Source organism: Selaginella moellendorffii, unplaced genomic scaffold (assembly GCF_000143415.4).
Source record: "Selaginella moellendorffii unplaced genomic scaffold, v1.0 SELMOscaffold_14, whole genome shotgun sequence".
Classification (NCBI taxonomy): domain Eukaryota; kingdom Viridiplantae; phylum Streptophyta; class Lycopodiopsida; order Selaginellales; family Selaginellaceae; genus Selaginella; species Selaginella moellendorffii.
Window position 1 is genome coordinate 2,391,043 of NW_003314275.1, and position 15,612 is coordinate 2,406,654.

The 15,612-nt window shown below is 44.2% G+C and overlaps 1 pseudogene; it reads right to left on the minus strand.

Moving 5' to 3' along the window:
* Positions 1-3,568: 3,568 nt before the first annotated feature.
* Positions 3,569-7,209, minus strand: LOC9631943 (annotated as a pseudogene).
* Positions 7,210-15,612: the final 8,403 nt, after the last annotated feature.

Here is a 15,612-nt window from a genome sequence, read left to right on the forward strand (position 1 = left end):
GGTTTATTAGGCTTGATATAGTGTGTAAGGTAAAACAAAGATGATGTGACATATGCATTTACCAATCACACGTGCATAAATCTAATAATATGGTGTGTGGCCCATATTAATGGTACATAAACCCATATTGTGGGCTTACGTGCTTTATGTACCATCATTCCCTTGCAGCGTGTGTGTTGGTTTCCTTTTACAACACAATGAACTCCATATTTTAGGGTGAAGAGCGTTCTCATGGCAAGCACAAAATCTGTAAGTGAGGCAAAAAAGGAGACGGAGAAGGAGATAGGTGAAGATGTAGAATATATAAGTCTTCCAAACTCCCTATACTATACTCCAGGTGATCATTTTTCTGAACAAATGGCAACATTAACAACTATCGAGAACGCCCTAGTAACGTCAGAGACAACAATCCAAAGCAAAACAACTGACCCGGAGAAGGATGATAGTACCGCTAAGAGTACCAAAAATGAGGTGTCCACTAGCGCTTAGGCTTATAAAGGCGTGTGCCCTCATGCCATTTACTTGATCACCAAATACCTTTTTCCCTTTGCACTAGTATATCTTAATACCGGTCTGAGAAATAGAATGGCATGTGCCCTCAGGCCTTTTACTAAATCACCTTTGAAAGAAATGCAAGCTTCTATGTCGTAAAAAAAAGGCACTAGAGAAATTCCTTAATAATATGAATGTTATTTAGTTTCATGAAAATACACTAAGGGTCAAATGAGTTAAATGACTTCTCCAGACTAGCAATGCCTCTTGCTACACCTTCACAATTAGATTCGTTAGAAAAAGATAACATTAAATAATATCTAAATGTTCTCACCATTAAGTTATATGTCTGGCTAATAGGAATGACGTTCATCTTGGAAAGCTCACCACACGCTCAATGAACAAACAAATAGTGTGTGCGCGCATGCCATCGCTCTTCTTTAGCTTCAGATTCGGCTTGTTCACCTTGACAATGAGATTTATTATACAACCAGATGGACTCAGTCTGGACACAAAGTCACCGCGCTAGTCACCATGCCCCAGATATGTCTAGCCCCTAGACAAAAAACATATAATTTCACGTCATTTTCAAATACTTGAAAATTTGTACCTAGTCCCATTTTACTGAATAAATCCCACTTTAACGAAATAGAGCTTGTTTGCTTGTAATAGATGAATCTATTACGTTCCGCATAGCCCGTTTTCTCTTCCGTTGGCAGCTCACCTCTCTGGTGAGCTTCCCGTGCCTCTAGATTCCTCAGCAACACTTCTTGTGCTAGACCGTCGCTTTCATATGCCATCCGCACATCATCCCAAAAGGTTGCTGTCGTGTTAGATATCCCTAACTTCAAGCTTGATTTTCAACTTAGCACATTCGCCACGATGTTGCTCTTCCCAGGCTTGTACAAAATCTCGCAATCAAACTTGGCCAAAGCATTTGCCCACCAACCCTGTTTCCCTCTCAAGTCGGGCTGTAACAAAAAGTGTTTTGTCGCCACATTGTCTATGTAAATCTTGAAGTGTCTCCCAAGGTAGTGTCACCACTCCTTGAGTGCCTTGACCACCGCAAACAATTCCTTCTCGTGGGCAGGCCACTTCCGTTAAGCCTTGTCCAACTTCTTTGAAAAGAATGTTACTGGATGGTTGTCTTGCTTCAAAACTGCACCCAACACAAAGTCCAAAGCATCTATTTCTACCTCAAAGTCCTTACTAAAGTCTAGTAACGCCAACATGGGAGCCTTCCTCAACTTCCCTTTGAGGTGGACAAATGCCACCTTGCATTCTGCTGTCCATACCATCTTCCCTTTTCCTGTTTGGTCCGTTAAGGGTAGGGCTACTTTCAAATAGTGTCTCATAAACTTTTGGTAGTAGTTGCATAACCCCAAGAATGCGCTTAACTCGTGTACATTCGATGGTCGCTCCCAATCCTGGATCGCTTGAACTTTCTCAGGGTCCACTTTGAGCCTGTCCTTGCCCACCACATGCCTGAGAAACTTTACCTCTTGTTGAGCAAAGTCACATTTGCTCTCTTTAGCATTTGCTCTCTTCCCTTAGTTTCTCAAACACCTTTGTCAAGTGTTCAGCATGCTCCTTTAGCATTTCGCTATAGATCAGGATGTCATCAACATAGACGACCACAAAGTGATCCAGATAGGGTACAAAGATGTGGTTCATCAATGCCGAAAACGTTGCCAGCACATTGTATAGCCCAAAGGGCATCACCAAAAACTCAAAGCTCTCATACCTTGTTCGACAAGTTGTCTTCTCGACATCTTCCTATGCTACTCTGATTTGGTAGTATCCTGACCTTAGGTCAATCCTCGAGAAGTATTTTGCCTTTCCCAACTTATCGAACAGGTCTTTAATCCTTGGCAAAGGGTACTTGTTCTTCTTTGTATAGTTGTTGAGCAACCGGTAGTCTATGCACATGCGCATAGATCCATTTTTCTTTTTCACAAATAACACCGGCGCCCTATATGACGACTTGCTCAACTTAACATACCCTTTGTCCACCAACTCCTTTAGTTGGCACTTGAGCTCCTTGAGTTCCTTTTCGTTCAAACGATAGGGGGGACGAACCACTGCCTCAGCACCCTCGACCAGCTCAATCTTATGTTCTATTGGTCGTGTGGGGGGCAACCCCACCGGTAGCTCGTCCGGCATGGTATTCTAGAATTGGTCCAACACCCGTTGGATCATTAAAGGTACTTCTTCCATTCCCATCTTTTTATCACTCTTCACCGAGAGTAAGCACAAAAATGTTGCTTTGGTTCCTTTAGTGAGTTGTCCTCTCGTAGACACCAGGTTTAGGCAGGAATCTTTGGCCTTGCATTGCCCTACCTTTAGATCCAGGGCCTCCACCCTGGATCTAAATGGCACAACATTGACAATTTTTAACCTTAATAATCAATATTTATAAATTGAATTAAGTTTAGTTATAATTTATATTGCTTAACTTCCTTTTGTGTTTCCTTTTCATCATTTTCTTGTAATCAAACTCTATTGAGATTGATTTTTTATCATAAATGATGCAAGGGGATTGCCATTAGCAATAACCTTATCTCAATTATAGTTATTACATGGATTTACAAGATCATGTTTTTTATATCAAAACTGATAAATAAGTATATATATTTTTAAAAAGGATGCAAACAAGAAGTATATTACAAAATTTAGAAAATATTGTTGTTCTTCATGTTACCATCATTTTATATTAAACTAAAAATTTAACTTATAATTTTTTAAAATAATATAAATCTAAAGTATTTTATTACTTTCATTTTGAATAAATATATTTAAAAATTTTAAATTTTCTTTTATCATCTACATATCAGAAATATTTCGAAATAAATATTTAGATAAATATGTAAAAGGTTGGATGCTTGACGGTAGATTAGCATCAATCCTACTCAACACCTGATACTTAAGCTCAAGATGGCAAAACTTAAAAAACAATTTACAGATAAGAGATGACTTTATCACTATTTTATGCTTTAGTGAAATTTCCTGCAATCTTTGCAACTTAGGTTCAACTTAAATTTCAGCAGATTGACCTAGGTCATGGATTGCATGCCTCTCCTGGGGACTCTTGCTCTTCATTACAAATGTAGTTCTTCAACCACAAAAAACCTGAGCGATTCTCCAGGTTTGTTGTAAAACCACCTGAATTCTATGTTCTCTTCCTTGGCAGTGCTGGAGTTATTCCACTGCATATCCAGCCGACACGAAGCTATCTCGACCTGGAGCACATCTCCATGGCGGTTCCCTTCATGACCTATGCACTAACATCATCCAAAGAATGTCTACCCTCTTATAACACTCTCCCGTACGTTTCGTATTTGGCGACTGACTGGGGAAAGCACGTCCCACGTGCGCAGATACTAAGAGATTCAGTGTTGATGGAGTGCACTCTCAAGGGGCGAATGAGTCTCAATCCCAAGTGATTGGAGGTCCAAAGTCAAAGATTCTGAGGTAGCATCGATGTTCAAGCTCCGAGGCAATGGTATGAAAGAAAGACAATAAGCACAGAAAGGCATCACACAAATTTCCCCGTGTCTCATCCATCCTTGAAGCAGCCCGTCATAGGCAGTCGATTGACAAGCCGAAAGGACCAAGCGACTTGGCCAACTGTCGACGAGAACCAACCGCCATGAAACTTTCCAACGCCAGAGAGACCAAGCGCTTTGGCCATCCCCAGTGAAAGATTGTTAACGACAGGCCACAACTAGACGAACGAGACCACGGAACAAGAAAACATAGAAAGCAGTTCAAATGTAACAGTTATGACAGAAAGCAAGGAAATGCAGATTAACATTCTCAGCGATTTGAGACAAAGAATGCACCTCAGAACTGTGACGATCGGAAACCTCAAGAGACAGGGGAGAGAGAAGCATTACGTACCACAGGATCGTGCCCCTCAACAAGCTGTCTCCGCATCGCGAATGGGACAGAACTTATCCCAGGAGACAGTGTCCTGCTCCCGAATCAGGTTCGGGCCTGTGAGTAACAAAATAGTTCTCGCAAAGACACTCACAGCATTAAAAGAATAGAAACGAAACGTGAACTGTACCAGTCAAAAGAAATACCGTTTGAGATGAACTCCATTGATTGGCTTCAGTGGTTTCCTGCCCCTCAACTCTGCTAGCCAATACGAATTAGTGCCAGCACGAGAAAGTACCTGATAAGGACCAATCCAAGAAGGCTGGAACTTGGCAAAGTGATGCACAGCCGTATCAAGTCGCCACACAGGACGAATTTACGAATATAAGACTTAAACTGCCGCAGCGGTTCTGGTGGTTGTTGTCCAATGAGATCAAGCTCGTCCTTGCTCTCCAGAACTTCAAACCTCGTCACAAAAAGTTTGGTCAGTGAGTCGAGAAGTCAAGAAAGAAAGACCTAACACTTTCCTTTCATCAATGTGTCCAGGGATGATAGCCACTGTGTGCGCATCCAAATCTCTCAAATTCTGCCCAAGCACTGCTGTCCCAGCCATCGTTTTGGGTTTTCTCAGTCCAGGACATCACACCCTCCCCCCAGGGACATCCTGGATGCATGCGAAGCAGAATTTCCTCTCTTCCTACCAAGAAGGACACGACCCCAAATCACGAACGATCCCCACATCATAACCCATACCTCCCAACCTTGAGCTCGTTCCCGGCGGTAGCAGAAAAGCGACCAGGTGATGCGCCAAATGCCTCATTTCTTGAAAATGGGGTACAAAAGGAATGCCTACCCTAAACTCTTTCTCTCTCTAGTCCAGATCACCCCGTACACTCCTTCGTACGTTCTAGAAAGCCAACCAGTCCATAGTTGTGGGAACACTGCGGTTTAGCTGGTACCTCCGTTTGCTGATGGTAGCAACTGCCATTTCCTACGCTGTTCTTGGGAGAAAAGCTCGATACACTATTAGTACCACTCAATGGAATGAACACGATGATAGCTGATCAATCCAAGGAAACTCTGCATCAACATCAGTTCGAATTATAGTTAGCAAAGAGATAGCGGATTATGTCAAGAGACTCTGCCATTTGTATGCCGGTGTTGGGATCAACCAGATATGGAACCTGTTCTTGACAATGATAATGAAGGGAAAAATAGATCAAAAGGTTACCTGTGTTGAACCCGAAATTTGCTTGAGCTTGGAGCAATTAAGTGACCCTTTGCCCGTGTTCCAGAGGATGTAAGGAAGTTCCAGCTCGCACAGGGCTTCTCTTACGAGCCTTGCAAACTACCAAAAAACTTTTAGAATTCTTTGAAAACACAGCGCTTTACCTGGTTGTTCTCGTATGAGTAGAGCTCAAGGAGATTCTGTGGAGGATCTGGCAATGCTCCATTCCACAGTGACATGCCTCGCCCTGCTCGTATTATCGTCGGAACCCAGCCAGTGACTAAAGGTGCTGGAACACACTATGATGAAATACCGAAGAGTTTACACTTCAGTAAAACTTGTTACCTTTCTAAAATCCCGAATGTTGGCCTTCTTCTCTCACCATATTCCTGGAACAAGTAGTTGACAATATCGGCTGCCAGAGGCATTCATGCAAGCTGATTGTGATGAAAAGAAAAATTACTCACAGCTCTCGTACATTGACACGCCGGTGTTTGGATCCAAGAGAAATGGAAACCTGTCATATTCGATGAGAATCTGTTGCAGACAAGAGTGTATCACTTACTGCTCTTTGCCTCCAGACGCTTTCACAAACGCACGATGGACTCGAGATCCTTTTGGGCACAGATACAACTACACAAAGATTGAAAAAGTTTCCATCTGCAACTTCCACGAGACACTACCTCGGCAGAAAGATCGAGCTCTGTCAATGCTTCTCTCACTCGTCTACAGAAGGGACAGGCCTCTATATACAAAAAAGAAAAATCAACAAACTGCAATACGAGAGTTTAAGCTTACCGAATTCATAGAGCTTGAAGAGCTCAAGTTGAAGGTACGATCTGTGTTTTGACGTTCTCTCCCAAGGCGGCCTTGCCAAGCTTCCAATTCCCCAAGACAGAAGATGTTTGATGGCAGAAAAAAAAGATAATTACATACCCATATACCTGTTTTTGATAGTAGCAGAGACACTGGGCTCTTTCCTTGCACATGGAGGGGATATAAAAGGCCTGGTGCTGCCCTCTGAACAACTACAACTCCTGGGAACTCAAGTCATGACACAAGAGGTGTAGGATGGGGCATTTGCAGATGATACTGCACTTTTCCTGCTCGCCACCCCAGGGAACCTGGACGCAGCAAGGTCCAAGCTCGAGAACTTCAACATGGCAGCGGGAGTAGTTATAAACTGGAACAAGTCAGTAGGAGTGAACTGGGGAAAGCTAGGCATCGAGGCTTGGGGACAAGAGATAAGATATCACTGGCGAAGACACTTGGTACCTCGGCATCTAGGTTGGGGTCTAGTACAGTGTGGCCACACAGGACGATACGCTGCTCAGGAGGATCTGGACTGCAGTTCAAAAATGGACACTGAGGAAACTCAGGCTCCTAGCTTGGATCATAGTAGTCAAGGGCATGATCCTCCCTAGCATCTGGTACCACCTTTTGATTTGGCCGGTGCTGGAAACTACATTGCAGAAGGTGTGACAGATGGTGTGAACCTACATATGGCGTGGAGCATTAGTTACAAGGCGAACCATGGCCAAGGTGGCATGGCAGTCTACAGCGAGGCCGTGCATCCTAGGAGGGCTCAGGATCATTGACCCCAGCGACATGGCGAAGGTGTTGAGGTACAAGATTTTTCTTATAGGACTACAACAGGGGAGACAGCCATAGCGACTCATGCTCTGGCAGAGCCTCCTAGTGATACACCCCAAACATAATGCAGCCAAACCCTGGGAGGAGGACCCACAGTGGCTCTTCGTAAAAGGACCGACTCAAGTAGTGAAAAGGGGCAACTTCATCCAGAGCCTTCACCGATTGTGGAAAGCCTTTCTGCTGGAGCAAGTACTACCGACTAGGGCTGAGGAGTGGCTTAACCAGTCTCTGTTTTTCAATGCACTGTTCAAAGTGGGAGGTGTGACACTGGGACGAGAGACTCACCACACAATCTGGAGAAAAATGCATGCAAACGGCTTTTGGACTATGAAACAACTGGCGGGAGTGATCGACAGGGATTGGTGGTGAACAGCAAGAAGGACTCAAGTTTTTGGACCTTGGAAGCAACGCAACATCCTGCTGGACGTTCTACGACTCCTCCGGGTGGTGAACGACACGAAAGCAAGGACGAAGTGGCTGAGAAGATGCCTTAAAGCAGGGGACTTTGTGGCGATTCAACAGCAAACAGAGTGGGAGGAGCACGATGCAGTGCGACATCCGCTGGGGAAGTGGACTCGATCATTCACTACACCTACACCAGCATGGGAAGAAGGGGATGTCGAGGTGTGGTTCGTCACTGCACTAGAGCACAACATAGGATGGCCTTTTTGCGTCGCAAGAGGAGATATGCTCCTCCCAACGGGTGAGAGACAAATGATGCCGAACGTCACGGACGATGAGGTATGTGGGAGGATTCGTGTGCTTAGGCAGTCACACAAGAGGCTGGACGTGGTGGAATCGGAAGACCTACTAGAGGGCGATGGACCATTGATATGGTGGCAACAACAGCTGCTTGAAGATCTAGACTAGGACCCTGCCACATGGTGACGAGGGATGGGAAGCTTTTTCTCCTATGCAGTCAAGGAAGTGCGGAATGGACTACTGACATCGTGGGAGGAGGCAAGAGAGGAGATTCCAAAGCTATGGCAAAAGTGAATAGCACAGGGGGTTGACACGGAGCAAGTGGTGGACAACACGATTCACTTCTAGAAGCTGCCCGTGTAGGAAAAAGTGAAAGTCACCTCCTGGTTAGTAGCGAACAACGGTCTCCCGGTTGGACAGCAATTCCAAGATGACGCGAGTCGCACGTGCAGGGAGTGTGGTGAAATTGAGATAGTCAAGCATGTGCTGTGGGAGTGTGACACTACAAAGGAGGTGTGGCGCCAGATCATTAAGGTAGGGAAAGAGTTGGGCATTATTGTAGTGCACGTGGTTTTGACCCTTTATTCTATGGTGATTTACCATAGGATAACACCATGAAGTGGAACCTAAACCCTTTATGTGCCACGTGTCATATGCCACATGTCCATGCCACGTGTCCATAGGAACCCGAGGTTCAAGGCCTTGGGCCACTGAGGGAAAGAACGATGCCAAACTCCCAAGCATGGAGCCAAAAAGTGATGGAACTGAACCACAGAGCAACTCCCGAGCATAAAGCCCAAGGAGTGAAAGGGATAGGAGCTCGGAGCGACTTAGAACAGTCCTAGAGTAACCAGCATCCCAATGCTAGGACCAGCACGCAAAATGGAGCCAAACGGAGCCAAACGGAGTCTCATCTTTGTGGTGGCAGCCTGAACCCGATCTGTCTCGCCAAAACATGCTTCGAGCTTCTCTTTGAACAACTGAAGATAGTTTTTGGTAGAGTTGAGTGTGTCAAGAATCCCCCAATTCTTGTCACATTTCTGACTCTCACCAGATTCTTGACCTGCAAACCACATTCTTGACTTTCGAGACACTTCCCTATTCTTGACTCTCTGATTTCCCGTATAATTCTTGAATCTCAAGCCACATTCCTGATGATGACGTGGTGCCTCCTCGACTTTAGCTATATTTAAGCCGTTTTCGATCCAAAGGTGGTGAAGCTTCATCAACCTATAGTATATATAGGTTAGCCTTGTTCCATTTCTCCACAATCTGAATCAACACAAGTTTAAGGCTTTTTCTTCGTTTCCATTAGCTTTTCTCTTTGTCTTCTGCATTTTCCAGTCTTGATTTTGTTTGGGGTCTCGACAGTTTGATTCAGATTGTGTTTTTTTCATTTTTGCATTAGCTCGTTTTGATTGTTTGATAGTCTTTGCTTTTTTCCCCCTTTTTCTTTCTTCTTTGCCAATGGAGTCTTCAAGCCATCCTGATTTCTTTGCCGAAGTCCTTACAAAAATCCAGTCTAAGAATACCGAGCTGAAAGCGACCCTTCTTTGCATGCAGCAGGAGCTTGCTTCACTTTCGGCTCAAGGATCCAGCAAAGTTCCTGAACCGAAGGTGAGTTTCCTGGCAAAATTTTCAAACAAATGTTCAGAGCTTTGCGGATTCCTAAACTAGATGGAGCTGATCTTCACACTTCAACATCGGCAGTACCCCACTCTCGAGTCTCAAATTGATGCAATCGGGACATTGCTCGATGGTGCAGCTTTGTCATGGTTTTCTCCTCTCCTAGAGAAGAGCATGAAAGGGGTCGTGGTTCTAGAGCTGATATAGAGTTGTTTTATATCATGAACAAAGTTCTACTTTTAGACAGAAAATTATCTAAATCTACATTTAAATATGACAAAGCAAGTGAAAGTAGAGTTGAAAGAAATTTTTTAACAAACCTTGCATTAATCTTTTGGCAGGCCAAGATAGATCTATTGATATCCAAAGGAAGCTACATACTTATGGTTACTGTTAATAATTTGGAATATTATCCCTGCAAATTATTAAGTTTCAGAATGTCTAATAAGCATATTATTGAATTCAAAGGTCTTCCTCCTTTAAATAGGATCCCTGTATTTCACGATCTCGAGTGTGACGGTAATGATCTCTATTATTCCTAGCTTGCAAAGAGAATATTACTACCTTTAGTGACCTAAAGCTCCTTTTAAAAATGTTTGAATTAGTATTTGGATATTAAATGAAATATCTAAATAATCAGGTGCTAAAAGATTAATATTTGTGCCTACAAATATAGATGCATTCAACTTGAATCAATACAAAATAGTGTTAGCAAAATATTTATTGATATGATATATTTGAATGGAATGTAGATCAGATTTAGTTTTAAAACTTACAAATATATAATTATAAAACTAAATTTTTTAATAATAAATTTTATTTATTAGTTTATTAAGTTATATGTTAACTTATTTATAAATGACTTATTTATTTGGTTAATATAAACTGAGGATTTTTGTTTTGTGCCTTGTAGCAATTGCCTAATATGTGTTTATATATTAAATTGTATTTTACACCATTTACTGAGTTTTAAATGTATTTTATAAAATATAGAAGATAAACAATAATGCTAGAATTAAATAACTAGAGTTAAATGAAATTAGATGGTGTGAGGGCCAAGTGTACGGCTACGATGCCGTATACTAATATTAGCGTAGTGGGATTTTGGTAGCCATCGGATTGGTTTCAATTCGGACCACTCACTCCTGTATATAAACTAGGGTTTTTGGGCTAATTAATATGCATATTTCTGTATTCCCTTTCCATATTCCATGCACTCACATTGGTGGAGGTGAGGGGCACTTTTGATTGTCCCTGGGGAGTGCTTGGATTTGGGATTTCGGTTTAGATCTAGCTTTTGCATCGTCTAGATCTAACTTTTTCCATTTCCTTTCTTTTGTTCTTTCCTTTCAGGATTTTGGTTTAAATCTAGCTTTTTGCATTGTCTAGATCTACCATTTCTTTCCAGCTTTTTGTCATTTCTCTTCTTTTGCTTTTTCTTTTTTCGTTCATCTTCATGGCCAATCTACAATCTCCTCCTTTGACTCTAGAGCAACAGTTGGTTCACTTGCTTGATGCTATGCGATTGCAATTGAACAACCAAACTCAATTGATGGTGGCATTCACGGCACGTGGTCCAACTCCTCCTGCTCTTGGTGCTAATCCTCGCGTTCAGCCGGAGTTCTTTCGTGGGAATCCTGGGGATGATGTGTACCATTAGTTCGATCACTTCACGGTGATTGCCACATATCATTCTTGGGATGATGCTCGACGTTTGCGTGAGTTTCCCACGTGTCTCCAAGGGACGGCATTGCAGTGGTACAATGGATTGAGTGCGGCCACTCGTGGGGATTGGAGTGTTCTTCTGGACATCTTCAAACGTGCCTTTGGACATGCCGACGATTGTGACGATGCTTTTGGGCCATCTGAGTCGGTGATGCAATTTGGCGTTCGTTTCCGAAGTCTTTTGCTTCGTGCGGAGCCTAATATATCGGAGCGGATCAAGCTAGGAATGTTGTGGCCAGCATTTCGTCAAGATCTTGTTGGCCTTGTGCATGCACTTGCTCCTGCCACCCTTGACGATGCTCTTCGCTTGGCACAACGTTATGAGACGTCGCCTCTTCCGCTTCTCGCTACACGTCCTTCAGCTCCACTTCCTATGAGTGATAGTCCTGTTCCAATGGAGGTTGATGCTGTTGCTACTCGAGTCCAAGGACAAGGGCGAGGACGTGGTCGTGGCCGTGATGTTCGTTGTTAGGCATGTGATGAAGTTGGTCATACTTATCGGCGTTGTCGGCGCTTTTCGGATTGGCGACCTCCATTTCCTGGGTGGAGACCTTGGCGTCCGCAACGTCCCGTTGGTGCTGCTGCGGTGGAAGGTTTGGATACCGAGGTGCATTCGGGAAACGAGGAGTCGTGCAAGTAATGGAGGGACCTTGCGCGAATAAGTTAGTGACCCCTTCATCTTTCTTTCGGGGAGTATCATCAAGGGGTTCACTCGGCACTGGTTCATCCAGTGTTTACTTTCCAAACTCGTTTTTATAACAAGAGGTCTCCTATTCTTCTCTCCGTATTGGTTGATACAGGTTCGAGTTTATCTTTTATTGCTCGACCTGTTGCCACACGTTGTCGTCTACACTTGCGTCGTGCGGCGGATCCAGTTTTCATTCTTTATGGCAACGGCTATACACATGCATGCGCACGAGATGAGGCGGACCTGGTTATGCGTGTGGGTGATCTTGAGCTTGAGTTGCAGTCGTTGCAGGTGGTGTCGAGTCAAGCTTTTGACCTCATTCTTGGTATGGATTGGTTGCAGCAGAATCATGCCAAGTGTGACTTTGAGGCTTCTCCCCCTTGTCTCATACTTCCTTATGTTTCATCCATTCCTCTCACTTCCTTATGTTTCATCCATTCCTCTCACTTCCTTATGTTTCATCCATTCCTCTCACTTTTGTACCTCTTCGTCCCTCTACTTCTACCTCTGCTTCCATTACTTTTGTTCCCCCATTATTTCCTCTTGTGTTTCCATCTTGTTCTGCTCTTCCCTTTTCCGATCCCTCCGATGATCTTCATGTTGCAGCTGTTGACCAGCTCATGAATAAGTATTCTGATCTCTTTGAATTTGACCTATCGTCTGGGGCCAAGATTGCCATACGTCATCCCATTCCAACCGGGGATGCTCGTCCAATCAAGGTTCCTGTTCGTCGTCGGTCACCCAAGAAGATCAAGATTTTACGAGCAAACATCAAGGAGATGTTGGAGAAGGGTGTTATTCGGAAGTCGCGGAGTCCTTGGGCATATAAACCTCATCTTGTGACGAAGCTTGATGGGAGTATTCGTTTCTGCATCGACTATCGTCCGTTAAATGAAGTGACAATCCCGGACGTGTACCCTCTTCCTCACACTGCTGATCTCTTAGATCGTCTGGGGCGAAGTCGTTGGTTCACCAAGCTAGATCTTGCTTCTGGGTATTGGCAAGTACCGATGGCCGAAAAAGATATTCCTAAGACTGCTTTTCGTACACCATTTGGTTTGTACGAGTTCTTGGTGATGCTGTTTGGTTTGAATAATGCTCCAGCAACTTTTCAGCGGATGATGGACAAAGTTCTTTGCGATATGCCGGAGGTGACGGCTGACTTCATTAATGATGTCTTGATCCACTCGGAGGGGACGTGGGAGGAGCACATTCGTGATGTTTGTAAAGTGTTGGATCGGCTACGCGACGTTGGTTTAAAGTTGAAGCGGTCAAAGTGCGTGTTTGGGTCCAATGACACAACTTATCTTGGGTACCGTATTTCTCGTGAGGGTTTGCAAGTTGATCCTGACAAACTTGTGGCTGTTCTAAAGTTCCCTATTCCAAAGTGTGTGAATGATGTGCAGTGCTTTTTGGGTAAGGTGCAGTATTTCGGTCGTTTTGTGGATCATCTTTTCGATCGCACTACACCATTGCGAGCGTTGCTGAAGTCATCAACGTCATCTTTCATCTGGTCTCCGGATTGTGAGCGAGTGTTCGTGAATCTCAAAGAACTGTTGATGACTCCTCCAGTTTTGGCATATCCTGACTACACTCGACCTTTTATTTTGCACATGGATGCTTCTGACATTGGTCTTGGAGGTGTGTTGATGCAAGAGAACTCGAGTGTGCCTAGTCAGCACCATCCCATTGCATACATAAGCCGTACATTACAACCAGCGGAGATGAACTACTCCACGACGGAGAAGGAGTGTTTAGCAGTAGTCTGGGGTTTCGAGAAACTTCATGCATATCTACATGGTTCTCGGACGTTACTTGAAGGTGACCATGCTACTGTTACTTCATTGCTGAAGCGGAAGAACCTGGTTGGTCGTACGGCTCGATGGGCTTTGAAGCTTCAGATATATGATTTCGATGTTGTTCATCGCCCAGGGCGTTCTATGGCTGATGCTGATGCCCTTTCTTGAGCTCCTCTTCCTTCTCCACTCACTTCTCATGTTTCTGACGAACCTGTTGTTCCAATATCTGTGGATTTTCTAGATGAGGATTTTGTGCCGTCGGCGGTTGCTGTCCTTGACGTTCAGTGTCCATAAGGCGCAGAGCAAGATCTACCTTCTCTTGATGAGGTTCGCGCGGCTCAAAAGATTGAGCCGTGGATTCGAAGGCTTTGAGATGGGTTTGAGAATCCTGCATCACTTGCTGATGACTTGCCTTTCCGGCATTTACATTCTCAATATCGCCTTGAAGATGGCCTTCTTTATTTTGTGGGGATGGATCCTAATGATCATTTACGGCTGGTGGTGCCTTCGGTGTTTATTCCGCGGTTTCTCCATGCCTACCATGATTCTCCTGTTCTAGGTGGGCATATGGGACACCGTCGTGTCACTGAGAAGCTGCGCAGGTCTTTCTATTGGCCAGAGATGCGACGTAATATTATCCGGTATGTGCGTAGCTGCGTTTGGTGCCAAGCTCATAATACTCCTCCTTGTGCTGTGGAAGGACGGTTGGAGTCAATTGCAGTTTCCCATCTGTTTGAGTTGGTGGCGTTTGATCTTATGGGACCTTTTCCACGATTGACTGCTGGCAATGAGTATGTTATTATTGCTTCTGACTACTTGACTCGTTGGGTGGAAGTTGGTGCTCTTGCTAGTGCCTCTGCAACTGCTGTTGGATACTTCCTCCTCAATCGAGTGGTGTTCCAGTATTCTTGTCCAAAGCGGATTCTTTCGAATAATGGTCCTGCATTTATGGCTGAAGTATTTCATGTTTTGACATCTCGGTTGGGGATACGCCACACTTTTACGAGTGCTTATCATCCACAATCAGACGGTCTGGTGGAACGGCTCGTTCAGACATTCAAAAGGATGATTGTGAAGTATGTGAACTTTCAGCATTCGGATTGGGATGGTTATTTGCCGTCTCTTCGGTATGCCTATGTCACAGGGGTGCAGAGTTCTGTTGGTGCTTCACCATATATACTTCTATATGGTCATGATCCAATATTACCAACAGAGCTGAGTTTACCTTTGCGATTGCCACGAGCTCCTGATGCTAGGTCATGGGATCAATATTTGACAAGCATTCTTCCACTTGTCCGAGTAGAGTCTGTTGAACACTTAGGCCGCGTACAAGTGGGACAACAACGGTGCTACAATTCCCATCATCGTCCATTTGCAGAGTACAAAGTGGATGATTTGGTGTTAGTCCGTTTTCCCCATCTTATGGTACGTGGTTTATCTAAGGGGCTCCTTGCACAGTGGAAAGGACCGTATCGTGTGTTGCGGCAAGTTGGACCACAAGTTTATGAGGTTCGGCATGATGTTTAGCAAGCCAATCCTCCAGAGATTGTGCATGTGCAGCGGTTAAAACGCTTCATACAAAGGGATCAGGAGCAGTTAATACCACCTACAGATCTGCCGAGGCCTCCTCCTGACGTTCCTCCAGATCCCGGCCCATCTACAAGAGAACCCTGATGGCCTTCCATTATTCCGAGAGGAGGGGATGATGTGAGGGCCAAGTGTATGGCTACAATGCCGTATACTAATATTACCGTAGTGGGATTTTGGTAGCCGTCGGATTGGTTTCAATCCGGACCACTCGCTCCTGTATATAAGCTAGG